We start from the raw sequence: 12,362 nt of genomic DNA, 5'->3' as shown, positions 1-12,362 counted from the left end.
AACCTAGTGTCCTTAAAATATATGGTACCCTAAGATTCAACATTTACATTTGTTGTTGTTTGAGTCATCAGTCCATAAACTGGTTTGATGCAGCCCTCCATGCCACCCTATCCTGTGCTAACCTTTTCCTTTCTACATAACTACTGCATCCTACATCTGCTCTAATCTGCTTGTCATATTCATACCTTGGTCTACCCCTACCATTCATACAACCTACACTTCCTTCAGAAACCAACTGAACAAGTCCTAGGTGTCTTAAGATGTGTCCTATCATTCTATTTCTTCTTCTCGTCAAATTTAGCCAAATCAATCTCCTCTCGCCAATTCGATTCAGTATCTCTTCATTTGTGATTCGATCTATCCATCTCACCTTCAGCATTTTTCTGTAACACCACATTTCAAAAGCTTCTATTCTCTTTCTTTCTGAGCTAGTTATTGTCCATGTTTCACTTCCATACAATGCCATGCTCCACACGAAAGTCTTCAAAAACATCTTTCTAATTCCTATATCAATGTTTGAAGTGAGCAATTTTCTTTTCTTAAGAAAGCTCTTCCTTGCTTGTGCTAATCTGCATTTTATGTCCTCCTTACTTCTGCCATCGTTAGTTATTTTACTACCCAAGTAACAATATTCATCTACTTCCTTTAAGACTTCATCTCCTAATTTAATATTTCCTGCATCACCTGCCTTCGTTCGACTGCACTCCATTACTTTTGTTTTGGACTTATTTATTTTCATCTTGTATTCCTTACCCAAGACTTCGTCCATACCATTCATCAGCTTCTCGAGATCTTCTGCAGTCTCAGATGAAATAACAATATCATCGGCAAATCTCAAGGTTTTGATTTCCTCTCCTTGGATTGTGATTCCCATTCCAAATTTTTCTTTGATTTTATTTACTGCCTGTTCTAAGTAAACATTGAAAAGGTGGGGGGACAAACTGTAGCCTTGCCTCACTCCTTTCTGGATTGCTGCTTCTTTTTCAAATCCCTCGATTCTTATCACTGCAGACTGATTTTTATACAGATTGTAGATAATTCTTCGTTCTCGGTATCTGATCCCAATCACCTTCAGAATCTTAAATAGCTTGGTCCAATCAACATTATCAAATGCCTTTTCTAGATCTACGAATGCCACTTACGTGGGCTTGTCCTTCTTGATTCGATCCTCTAAGATCAGACGTAAAGTCAGGATTGCTTCACGTGTTCCTACATTTCTTCTGAAGCCAAACTGATCTTCTCCCCACTCAGTTCAACTTGTTTTTCCATTCTTCTGTAAATAATATGTGTTAAAATTTTGCAGGCAAGAGATACTAAACTAATGGTGCGATAGTTTTCACACCTGTCAGCACCAGCTTTCTTGGGAATAGGTATAACAACATTCTGCCGAAAATCACATGGGACTTCCCCTGTCTCATACATCTTACACACTAAATGGAATAGCCTTGCCATGCTGGCATTTACATTATGGAAAATCAAATAGACTTAAAACTAGTGTGAAAACATATAACAATGTTCGTCATGGCTAAGAGAAAAACACACAATCATGTTGACAGAGGTTAAAAACATAAAGTATAACATAGAGCTGGTAGTGAAGCAATTAAAATCATATAGGATATCATTGCTATCAGTCAGTCAATAAGAATGGTCATACATAAAAATGTTTATTATATTCATTGGAATGAAGAAGGTAATTAGAATGGTTAACTAATTAAATCTCATTCTTGGATAGACACGTGAGTCGGGTACGAGAAATTACATTTTGTTGTTGACTTGGACTCGGACCTGACTCACGTGTCTATGCAAGAATGAGATTTAATTAGTTAACCATTCTAATTACATTCTTTATTCCAATGAATATAATCATCATTTTTATGTATGACCATTCTTATTGACTGACTGATAGCAATGATATCCTATATGATTTTAATTACTTCACTACCAGCTCTGTATTATACTTTATGTTTTTAACCTCTGTCAACACGATTGTGTGTTTTTCTCTTAGCCATGACGAACATTGTTATATGTTTTCACACTAGTTTTAAGCTTATTTGATTTTCTGTAATGTAAATGTCGAATCTTAGGGTACCATATACTTTAAGGACACTAGGTTTGGGGACCTGACCTAACTTTAGGCTAAGTTTTATTTCGGCTGATGATGCTTACAAGAGTTAAGCGAAACATGTCCCAACTTACAACTCCAGTTGTAAAGTTTATATCCTAAATATAAGGAAAGATAAGTATTGGAAAGGTGGTGTAAATTATTATTCTTATTTTTGTGTTTATAACCTTATGTCCAATACGGTCTACAATGAGATTTATTACTTGTAATGGAGTAAAATATGCCAATACACTGTGAGTAGCTCGCGACCCACCACTTTCTTCTAATATTTCTCTGCCACCCCCTCGTTGAACTTTCACTCCCCGCAAATGTTATGCGTGTGGGTCTGCGGTCCATTTAAGAAATAAGTGTCCTCTATTAATTAACAAAGGATCTAAGAATGTATCATTGTCATCTTCAGGCTCTTTCAAATGTGGTTCATTTACACACCTAGCAAAGAATTGTAATTTAGTAATTTACTGAATAGTACACCTACTTGTTCTACCTGTAGTAACAACAGCAATAGAAGTTGACTAGAGTGCCCGGCCATGTCCTCTTCTCAGTCTTTCTCTCCAGGCTCAGCCCAACTCCAATCTGACGATACCATTGTATGTTCTGAGGAAAGAAGACCATCTCAAGCTGTCGTCAAAGGTCCTAAAGAATGCCTGAAAATCGCATCTTATGCTCCAGTATTTGTGACCTTAATCAAAATTGAAGTAAACAGTGAAGCTGTTACTGCCTTGTTAGATTTTGGATGTATTGTGTCCATTATTCCTGAAGAATGGTATTCTAAGTAGTGTTGCAAATTCCCTGAATATGTTTCTTCTTTTGTAAAACGTGTTTCGGCTAACTCTTTCCCATTAGAAATTTTAGCATTCATCCATCATAAAATTGGTATTTCTAAGTTTACCTGGAAATTTAAGTTATTTGTTGCTAAAAATTTGTCATGCCCTGTTATATGAGGGACGGATTTCATGTCCCACTCAGGTCTTGTGCTCAATCTTCAAAATAAATCCTGCACATTCACGTTTAAAAGTAATTTCCATATGCTCATTTTGACAAGTAATTCTGCTTCACGTTCACTTATTTTGTCTCCTCAGATTTTTTTTTTTGCTAGTTGCTTTAAGTCGCCCCAACGCAGATAGGTCTTATGGCAACGATAGGACAGGAAAGGCCTTGGAATGGGAAGGAAGCGGCTATGGCCTTAATTAAGGTACAGCCCCAACATTTGCCTGGTGTAAAAATGGGAAACCACAGAAAACCATCTTCAGGGCTGCCGACAGGGGGGATCGAACCCTCCTCGGATGGAGATGGCGTTAGACCTTATGCATCTTCCCGAGGATTAGGCGACCAGCATTCATAAATTATGTGAGTCATTTTCTGATGTGTTTTCGGAAAATCTAGGTGTGACTGACGTAACTGAATACAAGATAGAGGTTACGAATTTGATCCCCTTAAGGGTTCCTCCTTATAGGTTGTCTCCACCTAAGATGAAGTCCCTCAAGGAAATCATCAACAAGATGTTGAGTGATGGTATTATTCGATCCTCTAAGTCGGCTTATTCTTCGCCTATTTTTCTCGTGCCTAAATCACAAGGTGGCTTCAGGCCAGTTGTTGATTACAGGGCGTTGAATCTTAAGATTGTTCTATAGTCAGTAACCCTTCCCGACTTGTAATCCTGTTTTTCTTGGCTCCATAAGGCTAATTTCTTCATCATCTTAGATCTGAACCAAGCCTATAATCAGATATCTCTTGCGGAAGAATTTAAAAACCTGACTGCTTTAGTTACTGACTGGAATCTGTAGGAATACAGTCGTGTGCCTTGCAGGCTCCCCACGGGCGCTGCGGTTCTCACTAGACTGCTGGACAGGGTCTTCTCTTGATATTAAATTTGAATATCTGTACCATTATTTAGATGATGTTATTTTCTCTGAGACCTTCAAAGAACATCTAGCTCATCTAGAGGAAGCACTAAAACACCTTCGTAATGCAGGTTTGACAGTTAAGCTGTCTAAAGTATCTTTTGCTAAACCATCTATGTGCTTCTTGGGCCATATTGTTTCACCTGATGGATTTTTGGTAGATCATTCTAGAACTCAAGCTATCCGTAAATTCAGGCCTCCCAAAGATTCATCGGTATGGTAAATTTCTTTAGAAAATTCATCCCAAACTTTGCCAACCAGGTGACACCCCTGAATCTTTTTTGCAGGAAGGGTGTCAAATTAGAATGGGGTCCTTCTTAACAAGCCACTTTCGAGGATCTCAAATTAGCCCTCTCCAATGCCCCTGTCTTGGATATGCTGGATTTTCGTAGGAAGTTTATTGTACAGACTGACGCGTCTTCATCTGCTGTCACTGCGGTTCTTCTACAGGAATCTGAACTCGGAAGGCAGCCCATCACCTATGCATCTCGTACATTGTCATCTCAAGTGGCCAAATACTCCATATACGAATTAGAGAGACTTTCCGTACTCTTTGCCTTAGAAAAATTCCGCCTTTACCTCGAGCTGTTAAATTTGAATTCAAAACCGACAATCAGGCTCTAAGTTGGGTATTAGCCTGGCCCTGTCGTACCAGGTGCATCACCCGCTGGGCTGCCAGAATTTTACCTTCCCAGTTTGACTTGCGACACTTTCGGGGATCTTAGAATGTGATTGCAGATGGGATAAGCAGAATGTTTTCCAGTGATCCTCATTCTTTTGACTCGGAGGAAGGCCCTGTGCCTTCTCTCTCCACACCTTCTGGTATAACTGCCATTCTGACTGATGCCCCTATGCTATATAACGACAGCGAAATACCAATGTGAAGATCCGGTGCTGGTTCCCATTATGGAAACCCTTTCTTCTGGGGAACATGTCGTGCCTTATGTTTTGAGGAATGGAGTCCTGTGTTGCCCCTCAAGGTATGATAAAAAGATGAAAATTTTTGTTCCAACAGTTCTAGTACCTATGATTTTCAATAATTACCATGAAACCCCATTAGGGGGACATCTAGGCATATCTTTAAAACCAGAGAGAAGATAAGGGAATTGTTCATATGGAAGAGTGTGGACGGCGAGATAAAACAGTTGGTTAAACCATGTAAGACTTGTCTTATGAGCAAGCCCAGATTATCTATCAAAGTTGGGCTGTTGTCATTGCACCAAGCCTCTCGCCCAGTGGAGCGATTGTATATTGATTATGTGGGACCCTTCCCACAATCAAAAGGGAATGGAAATAAATTCATTCTTGTGTGTGTGTGTGTGGATGGTTTTACTCGATTTTCATGGCTGTTTCTGACTAGGCTGGCCACTGCACAAATTACTATTTCTGGTCTCAATTCAATATTTGCATCTTTTGGACCATGTCAGTATATTGTTTCTGATAACACTAAGGTATTCACTTCCAATTTATTTCATAAGTTCTGTAAATATATCTCTATTTCACATGTCACTACGTCGGCATATTACCCACAGCCATCTCTAGCTGAGCGGGTTAATCAAAATCTTTGATTGACCCTTATTGCCTTCCACCACAAAGATCATTTCATTGGGACACGTCCTTACATTGGTTATCAGTAGCCTTTAACTCAGCCGTTCATGAGTCCCACAAGTTTTCTCCAATTTCTCTTATGTTTAAGTTCGTTCTGAACACACCCTTGTCAAATATGTCGTCTATCAATGAGCTCTTACCAGAGACAATAGATCCAGAGAATATCCGGGATCTATGGAGAAAAGCTAGAAATACTCTTAAGGCATCTCATAACAGAGTAAAAATGAGGTATGACCGTGGATGTAAACCCACCAATTTAAAAGTTGGAGATCAAGTCATGGTTCAAAATTTTGTTCCCGCAGGCAAGCTGATTTCATGGACCTTGTGTTACTTTGGATTTTCTCACTCCTGTCATCCTTTTGGTGAGTAATCCGAAGACTGAAAGGATTTTTTGTGTTCACCTGTCTCAAGTAAAGCCTGTGTGAAGGTCTTTGGCTCTGTTCATTAAATGCCACCAAGTGATTAAATTCCTGAATTAGTTATATTTCTTTCCTTAGTGTACTTTATTGGTATAAGTTTAAGTGTTATTGGAAGTAAAGAGGAGGCCTTCTGCTCCTTTTTTTTTTTGCTAGTGGCTTTACGTTGCGCCGACACAGATAGGTCTTATGGTGATGATGGGATAGGAAAAGCCTGGGTTTTGGAAGAAAGCAGCTGTGGCCTTAATTAAGGTACAGCCCCAGCATTTGCCTGGTGTGAAAATGGGAAACCACAGAAAACCATCTTCAGGGCTGCTGACAATGGGATTCGAACCCAATATCTCCCATATGCAAGCTCACAGCCGCGCGCCCCTGACCGCACGGCCAACTCGCCCAGTTTCTGCTCCTTTTGATTATCAAAAATTATGTATATAAACTAGTATTTACAGTAGGCACATGTTTAAGATGGATCCTAAGTTAACTTTGGTTCTTTGTTAAAACTCTTTGTAAAAACCTTCCCTTCTATAAATTCTAAATAATCTGCCATTAGCCGCCAGGTGCCCCTCCTCCTAAGTCGCCAACCTTATGTATACAATACATAGCACCGTTTGAAAAACATTTACTGTCGCCGCAAAATTGCATGTTACAGTGCCCAGCTTTCATCCAAGGCCATGTGATATCAATCTGGGAGAGTCGCCAGCACGGGGTATGGGCCCGCCTCGTTTCGACTAAGACTCCAGACAAACTACCTCCTTTGGGAATGTTCTCATTGGAAGAGGCCAGGCGGCTGGACTCAACCTCCCACTCTATCCTTGGGCGGGACTGTGCTGCTTGGTCTTTGGCTGTCATTATCTTGGCTTCAGCCCTCATTATATCGGAGGGATGGTACCTCAGGGCACCAAAGGGGTCCGAGCGACCACATCAAAACATCGGCAGCGGCGGCCGCTCATGCCGTCAACCCTGGGCACTACATCCCGCACTTGGACTACTTCGGCAACGTTATCAAGACTACTCTGTTTCAGAATCCGAAAAAAAAAAAAAAAAAATGGCCTCTTCATCAAGATATATTCCAGCCTACCAATGTATTTCTCAAAGTTAATGTACTTCAAGATTGCATTGCTGTTCATTCGATTGTAAAACCTTACAGGGTTCTCCTTCCCCGGCCAGTTAAACTGCACGCCTTCCGTAAGGCCATTTGGGTAAACAAACTTGAACTTGTGTACTACAAGGTACTTTGGTCTTCAACTGTCTCTACCATTGGTTTAATCGCTCCCTCTAGCAGGCTAAACTTTAATTTCATAAAGAAATGTTTATTTTCAAGGTTTATAAACCTGGTTCTGAGGATTGCCTTTTTTAAAGTTCTGAAGTTGTCAATACCTCAGCTGGTTCCTCCTCGATTGTAATCAACCTTTCATAAACTTGTAAATATTTTCTCTAGCTAATTAAAATTGGGGGTGTGTACAGGAATCCAGCCTATCGGTAAAGAGTTCTGGAAACTTCCCCTTAACGTACTATAAAAGCAGGGGGCTTTTGGGCCATATTGTCTGAATCGATCCAATTATTGTGAGTGCGGCGTGTCCGTAAGGAGGCAGGGGCGCGACCTGCGTGAGGAAGGCCCAACAACTCAAGGTAATGTGAGAATTTTCATAGACATTTGATAACTCTTGTGGATAGTTTGAGGGGAGGTCTCAAACCTCTTTTATTTAACGTAAATTTCTAAAACTGCTGGTGTAAATGTAGAATTTCAGCTAGTTTGCGGACTCTGTTCTATTCCCTGGGAAATATGTAACGTAAGGGAACGAAGAGTGTTGACCGTCTACCGTATCCCATTCAACCTTGCATGGGGTGACTAATGTTTTCAAAACCTCTAAATTGTGTAGTATAAGATTAGCCTCTGTATCTTTGGGCCATAAGCCCACTTAGGGTTTTAACTATTTCTAGGAGTGCAGGTGTTTCGCCTCCTAGCCTTTTGTTTATGGCCGATCACGTTCAACCTTTTCTTTTACCATTAAGGCCACTTAGTATGGGTAGTTATGACTTTTGTTTATTAGGTAACTGTTTCTGCATCGTGGTTCTCTTTAGGGACAGTGATTAGTGTCATAGTAATTTTGGAGTAATTGATGAACACTCTGAACTGAGGTTACCCAATGGGTTTCCAATGTGTAATTTCTGTTTAGCAAAGGAAACTGATTTGCCTCTACAAGGCTAGACTATGGTATTACGGAGCCCAGACTCCTGAATAATATAACTTCGGGGAGCAACTCCTGCTCTTATTGAATATTTGTACCTGTTAAGAGCAATAACGCCCTTGTTCTATGTAAATCAACCTAACTGTTAATTATCGAAAGTTTTGTACCTGATTATTGGACTTCTAAGTCCCTGTTATGGTTAGAGCTGATGAGCTCATTAATATTGTTGTTATTCATTCAGATTTTCTATTTCTCAATTTTTAGACTAGAAAAAAAAAGGAAGGAAATAAAATGTCAAAATTTGTTGTTAAGTACTGCTCTAGTTAATTCCTTGTCCTGCCATTTGACCCACATGTTTCTTATCCCTCTGTGAGCCATGGTATCGCTGGAACAATTATTATTATTATTATTATTATTATTATTATTATTATTATTATTATTATTATTATTATTATTATTATTATTATTATTATTATTATTATTATTCTTGTGTCAGACTTTAAAAAAAAAAAGTATGTAAGGGTTCTTAATGAGCATTTAATGGTCTGCCTATTATACTGGAAAATTTAGTGTGTATTTTGTTTCCTTGTTTAATGATGTGTTTTTTTTGCAGGGATGATATAGTGTAATATTTATATTTACCTTGTGTGTTCAACAGACGGAGAAGCTTTAAAGTTTCATTTTACTCTTAGATTGTTTTTGAAGACTTCTTCTCAGTACATCCATGCATGCAAACAACTTCATTATAGACTTATGCCTTTCAGTATTCAGTCTGCAAGCCTCTGTTAATTTACTAAATGCCTCGACAACAGTCTTTTTGTAAATAGCTCTGTGGCCTCATTTAGTTCCATAACTCCTATCTTTAAAATCTTTGGAAACTGAGTCTTAACAATTGTCATGGTCTCCCTCTACTTCTCTTACCCTCCATGACCGAGTTCATTATTCTCCTACATAATCTATCCTCCTCCATTCACCTCACAGGACCCCACCACCAAAGCCAGTTAATGCCTAGCGCTTCATCCATCAAGCTTATTCCTCATTCCGAATACCCTCCTGTCATTGTTCCCACCTGTTTGCACCACGAGTCATTCTTGCTACTTTCATGTATGTTACTTCTAATTTCTGAATAAGATATCCTGAGTCAACCCGGCTTTCACTCTCATACAGAAAAGTATGACTTCCTTCTTATAGAATGCTGATGATTGCAACTGAGAACTCACTGTATTAGCTTTGTTGCTCTTTGATTCAGTCTCTCTTACTATACTATCATAATACTTGAAATGATCTATTGTTTCAATTTTATATTCCAAACCTGATATTCAGTTATCTTAGGTTTCTTCCTTATTGTATGTTTAGTCCTCAGCCCAAAAGCTGGTTGGATCCTCAACAGCTCCGCCATCAGCTGTCATAGATGGCCTAGGCATCACTGAAGAGGCGTACTAGGGAAATGAGGAGTGAGGTAGTTTCCCGTTGCTTTCCTCACTGAGCCAGATGTTGCTATTACATATCAGTCTGCCAAGCCCACTGATGAAATGCATGCACCAACTGACCCTATGAGCAATATTTTCACACTATTCATAGCAGGGACTGGCTGCAGAAGGAATGGCAATACTAGCATCACTCATACCTCAGTCACTTTCATTTTGTCAAAGCCAAGGATAAAGATGGGACAGATCAATACTGCTATCACTTTAGTCTCAGAAATGCTAGTTTTCATAACATACTCACTGCACCTATCTTCAAGTTCCAAGATATTAGATTGCAGGCTACCGGGCGAGTTGGCTGTGCGGTTAGGGGTGAGCAGCTCTGAGCTTGCATCCAGGAGATAGTAGGTTCGGACCCCACTGTCGGCAGCCCTGAAGATGGTTTTCCGTGGTTTCCCATTTTCACACCAGGCAAATGCTGGGGCTGTATCTTAATTAAGGCCACAGCCACTTCCTTCCAATTCCTAGCCCTTTCCTGTGTCTGTGTGACGTAAAACAAATAGAAAGAAAAAAACATGCTGAAAATTAAAAATATGAAGAGGTTATCGTTAAAACAGTTTTGAGCTGGAGGCCTTTTTGTTACAATATTTTCATTGTCCCCTGATGTAGTTCAACTGATATGTGTACACTGTTGGTTTAATTATTATGTTCGGAGTCCAGATGGTCGAGAGCACGGATAATACAAGTGGGCCACGTAACACTAGAAAACAGATGGTTCAACTCCAATAACAACTTAAGTATATCAGCTTATGACTGAACATAATAATTAAACCAACAGTGTACAGATATCAGTTGAACTACATCATGGGACAATGAAAATATTGTAACAAAAAGGCTTGCAGCTGAAAATTGTTTTAACAGTCACCACCTCATATATTTATTTTCATCATGTTTTTTAAGGAAAACTTTTTAACAAACACTTCTTAATGTGTGTCTGATGTTTTTAATTGATTGTGGTGGTGATTGTTAAAACAGTTTTGAGCTGGAGGTCTTTTTGTAATTTTGTACAATTTTGTAAGAAGATTCTCGTATCCTTCCGTTATATTTCCAACTCTCACATTGAAATCGCCCATTAGCACTATCCTGTCCTTGCTGTTGACCTTGATTATGTCATCACTCAGTGCTTCATAAAACTTGTCTTCTTCATCTTCATCTACACCCTTACAAAGTGAATAGTCTGAGACAATTTTCATCCTAATTCCTCCAACTGCTGAATTTACCCACATCATTCACTCATTTACTTGCCTAACAGAAACTACGTTGCCTACAGTAGTATTACTGATGAACAGTCCTACCCTACACGTTACAATCTCCTGTCTCTTTCTTGTTGTCTCCACATACCCAAATATCCTTGACTCCTAGTTAACTCATCCAGATGCATCCTCCTCGCTTATTGCACGTTCTACTTTCTTTCTTTCTTTCTTTCTTTCTTTCACCCCCTGTGTGGGTGGGGGACGCAGACGAGGAATACACCCACGGTATCCTCTGCTTGTCGTAAGAGGCGACTAAAAGGTGCAACCAAGGGATGATTGTTTTAGAACCACGAAACTACTTGTGATTAGTACCACCACTCGGGGAACACCATGGGTCGCTTTTGCTTGCGCTAACACTATGTTAGGTACCAAATATTTTTGTGATTAGTAGCAACAGATTGAGTTTCCGGCTTCTACAGTACCTGTGATTAGTAGCACTTCAGGAGTGACACCATGGTTCTGGCTTGCCTATGATTAGTACCCACTATATGAAGAACGCCACAGGATAGTGCGAGTCACTGTGGTTAGTACATGTATGTGATGAACACCGTAGGTTTGCGTTGCCTGTAAATGGCGCTGCAATGTGCGAATCACCATAGGTCTGCATTCCATGTGCGAATTTCTTTACCTGTGAGTAGTACCACACTGTGTGGAATGCCGCGAGTCTACACTACTTTTGATTAGTACCGCAACATGACAAATACCATGGTTCTACTTTCCTAGTGATAAGTACCATTATGAGGGGCTGATGACTTGGATTTTTGACCCCTTTAGACTAAAAGCATCATCGGTTCAGTGTTATGCTATAGACACAGTCTCTTGGTCTGTAATACTATTGTTTCAGGTCAGTTTCTGTGAATGCGAGACATTGTGGGTTGGATCCACTGATTGTTTTAAATTTATATCCATCCATTAATTCTTCGTCATCACGTTTTGAATTCTGGTCAGTGGAGGATTTTGGACTTTTAATTTGTCATTCCATTTCGTCTCATTTCGTACCATTAGGGGCCAATGACCTAGATGTTAGGCCCCTTTAAACAACAAGTATGATCACCATTTTCTTTCTTTCTTTCTTTCTTTCTTTCTTTCTTCCATAAGCCCCATTAATATTGGTAGCTCCCCATCCAATTCCATTTTGTTCGCCAAGTTGTTTCCAAGGAGTTCCTGGACTGTCAGATGGAAGTGGGACTCTTTTACTCCCATAGGTCCAAGGCTTGCTTAAAATTTCATTAAATTCTGTGAAGCAGGATGCTGCCCCACTTACGTATAATCCCAGTAAGAATCTCTTCTCCAACTGATTAGGGACCACGGTGGATTGTATAGTCGTAGCCACCTGATCACAAGGAGGGCCATGGCTCCGAATATGCCCAAGATGCCCACTCCTGTTCT

General features: G+C 39.7%; 1 protein-coding gene across 2 annotated transcripts in view; it reads left to right on the top strand.

Annotated features, from left to right (window-relative positions):
* Positions 1-12,362, top strand: part of Chpf (Chondroitin polymerizing factor) — a 213,071-nt gene that overhangs the window by 135,517 nt on the left and 65,192 nt on the right. The window lies entirely within an intron of this gene.

This window comes from Anabrus simplex, chromosome 2 (assembly GCF_040414725.1).
Source record: "Anabrus simplex isolate iqAnaSimp1 chromosome 2, ASM4041472v1, whole genome shotgun sequence".
Taxonomy (NCBI): domain Eukaryota; kingdom Metazoa; phylum Arthropoda; class Insecta; order Orthoptera; family Tettigoniidae; genus Anabrus; species Anabrus simplex.
The sequence above is the reverse complement of the archived record's forward strand: the minus strand, read 5'-3'. Positions and strand labels throughout refer to the sequence as shown.